Genomic DNA, 3194 nt, shown 5'->3' on the forward strand with positions numbered 1-3194 from the left:
GCATTGTTTTTTCTTTCTTTTGAGACAGGGTCTCACTCAGACCCAGGAGTACAGTGGCATGATCACAGCTCACTGCAGCCTTGAACTCCTGTGCTCAAGGGATCCTCCAGCCTCCACCCCCATGGTAGCTGGGACTACAGGTGCGAGCCACCACACACTGCTAATTTTTGTATTTTTACAAAACACGGTCTGGCTATGTTCCCTAGGCTTGTCTCAAGCTCCTGGGCTCAAGCGATCCTCCTGCCTTGGCCTCCCAAAGTGTTGGGATTACAAGGGTGAACCACCACACTTGGCCTTCTCATTGCATTTTACAGTACTTTCCAGGATCACAACCCCAAACGTAAGAAACACAACGTAAATAAACGCACGTATTTGAAGTCATAATAGGGTTGCTGTCTTTGCTTTTTAAATCTGAGACACTTTAACCACCTATTAGTTATTGTTTATTTTTCTTTCTCTTCAAGCTGTCACACCTACCTGCAGAATTCGCCTTATACCTTAGAGAGAGCCTGCAGTCAGTGGCAGCTGACGGGAAACGCATCTGTTCCTTTGAGTATTCAGCAATATCGTTACTTCTCAGGTATGTGCTGAGGGTGGAGCAAACTAGAAATTGCTAATGAAATTCACTGCGTAGGCTGGGCGCAGTGGCTTAAGCCTGTAATCCCAGCACTTTGGGAGGCCGAGACGGGCGGATGACGAGCTCAGGAGATCGAGACCATCCTGGCTAACACGGTGAAACCCCGTCTCTGCTGAAAAATACAAAAAACTAGCCAGGCGAGGTGGCGAGCGCCTGTAGTCCCAGCTACTCGGGAGGCTGAGGCAAGAGAATGGCTGGAACCCAGGAGGCGGAGCTTGCAGTGAGCTGAGATTGTGCCACTGCACTCCAGCCTGGGCCACAGAGCGAGACTCCGTCTCAAAAAAAAAAAAAAAAAAAAGAAATTCACTGCGTAGAAGCCGAGCTCATGGGTTCTGCCACTTATTATCTTTGTGATTTTGGGCAAAGTGTCTCTTGGTGCCTCTGTTTCCTCCTCTGGAAAAAGAGGTGCTGATGATAATAGTACCTACTTCGTAGGGTGCTTTTGAATGTTAAATGGGCTAATACCTGTGAAGCACTCTCCACGGAACCCAGCAAGTAACATGTGCTGAGGACGGGCTCGCCATTGCCATTATAATGTGTATCCCTCAGTTGGCCAGTGGGGAACTTCCAGACCTTACAGCCTGGTATGGGCTGAACTGTGTCTCCCCCTACAAATTCTTATATTGAAAGCTTAATCTCCAGTACCTCAAAAAGTGACTGTGTTTTTGAATTTAGGGCCTTTAAGAGGTAATTAAGGTCAAACTGGCCAGGTGCCGTGGCTCATGCCTGTAATCCCAGCACTTGAGAGGCTGACGCAGGTCGATCTCCTGAGGTCAAGAGTTCCAAGATCAGCCTCGCCAATATGGCAAAACCCCGTCTCTACTAAAAATACAAAAATTGGCTGGGCATGGTGGCAGGCACCTGTAATCCTGGCTACTTGGGAGCCTGAGACAGGAGAATTGCTTGAACCTAGAGGGGCGGAGGTTGCAGTGAGCTGAGATCGTGCCACTGCACTCCAGTCTGGGCAACAGAGCCAGACTCTGTCTGGAAAAAAAAAAAAAAAAGAGGTAATTAACGTCAAAGTCATGTGGGTGGGCCCTAATCCAATATGATTGATGTCCTTACAAGTAGAGATCAGGACACAGACACACAGAAGAAAGGCCACATGAAAATATGGGGAGAAGATGGCCACCTACAAGGAGAGAGGCCCTCGGAAGAAACCGACCCTGCTGACACCTTGATCTTGGACTGCTAGCCTCCAGAGTTGTGAGAGGATAGATTTCTGTTCTGTAAGCCCCCTGGCCTGTGGTGTTAATAGCTTGGTACTTTGCTTTGGCAGCCCTTGCAAATGAATACACTGCCCGATTGCAAGCTCTGTCCTTGCAACTGGCTCCAACCTGGAGTTCTCTGCCCTTGAACCTTTCTGATTACCCCATCCCTCTAGATGACCCTCAGTCCATCCCATGGCTCCCTTCGCCACTTTCTCTCCCCTGAGTGTAAACATTCCCCAGGCTCTTCTTCAACACGTTTTCTTTCTATATTACCTCACGAGGATGAGCTGATGGTCCATTTTCATAGATCCAACTGCCACCTTTATGCGCAAGAGTCCCAGATCTGTAGCTCTAGTTTTACTCCTCTGAAATCCACGCCGACTCTCCAAATGCCTGCTAGGCATCATCAGGATGTCTTGATAATATACCCCCCACCAAACTCATTGTCTTTTCATCCAGATTTTTCCTCCTGCTTCTCCTCCCTCCCTTAATTCCTTTGTCATTGCCTTAGTGACCCCTGCTATGAAATCAACCATCGTTTCCTTCTCTTATCAACCTCTTACCCCTAAGCCCTATAACTCATTTCCCGCAGTTTCCTTCACTTTTCACTCTTTTCCCATTCCCCACTACACAGACCCAGGATTCATCATCTCTTGCCTGATATTTTTCAATTTCTTCCGCATGATTTTCCCTACCTTTGGTTTCAGATCTCCATTTTTTCAGTGATTTTTCCCCCTAAATTACAAATAATATTTTCCTCTTGAAATATCTTACTGATACTTTGTTGCCTAATTTAACAAATAAAGCCCCAAATTTGTCCCATTGGAATTCATGATTTCCATGATCTTTTAAACATCCTTTCAGCTTGAGAGGTTATATTTTGCACAAACTGTGGCTTCCACAAAATCAGCCAGTACACTTTACACTGACTGCTGCTGTATCAGACTAGTGCAGAATCAGTGTAAATTGGTGATCATACAAATAGTAATCAGAGTAATCATTTATGTTCTGCAAATATTAATAGGTTACCCTTGTCCTCTGTAGATTAGAACACTTCCCTTCAAAGTAGAACCCATACGGTGAATGAAACAAAGGGGAATTCAGATTTTTAATAAGTGCCTTTTTTTTTTGAGACAGGTTCTCATTATGTCCCCCAGGCTGGAGTGCAGTGGGCAATGGGGCAATCATAGCTCACTGCAACTTGAGCTCCGGGGCTCAAGCAATCCTCCCACCTCAACATAAGCCACTGTCCCCAGCCAATAGATACTATTTTAAACTCCATGGATATTCAGCACATCTTATCCAGATCACTCTGTAGGGCTATGGATAATGGTTTGGGGGAATGC

General features: G+C 46.1%; 1 long non-coding RNA gene across 1 annotated transcript; it reads left to right on the top strand.

The window, feature by feature from the left end:
* Positions 1-329: 329 nt before the first annotated feature.
* Positions 330-2652, top strand: LOC139362142 (uncharacterized). Its single transcript, XR_011620471.1, has 3 exons — positions 330-340; positions 465-580; positions 1709-2652. It is a non-coding gene; the product is annotated as an uncharacterized lncRNA (long non-coding RNA).
* Positions 2653-3194: the final 542 nt, after the last annotated feature.

The sequence above is a fragment of the Macaca nemestrina genome, chromosome 3, assembly GCF_043159975.1.
Source record: "Macaca nemestrina isolate mMacNem1 chromosome 3, mMacNem.hap1, whole genome shotgun sequence".
Taxonomy (NCBI): Eukaryota; Metazoa; Chordata; class Mammalia; order Primates; family Cercopithecidae; genus Macaca; species Macaca nemestrina.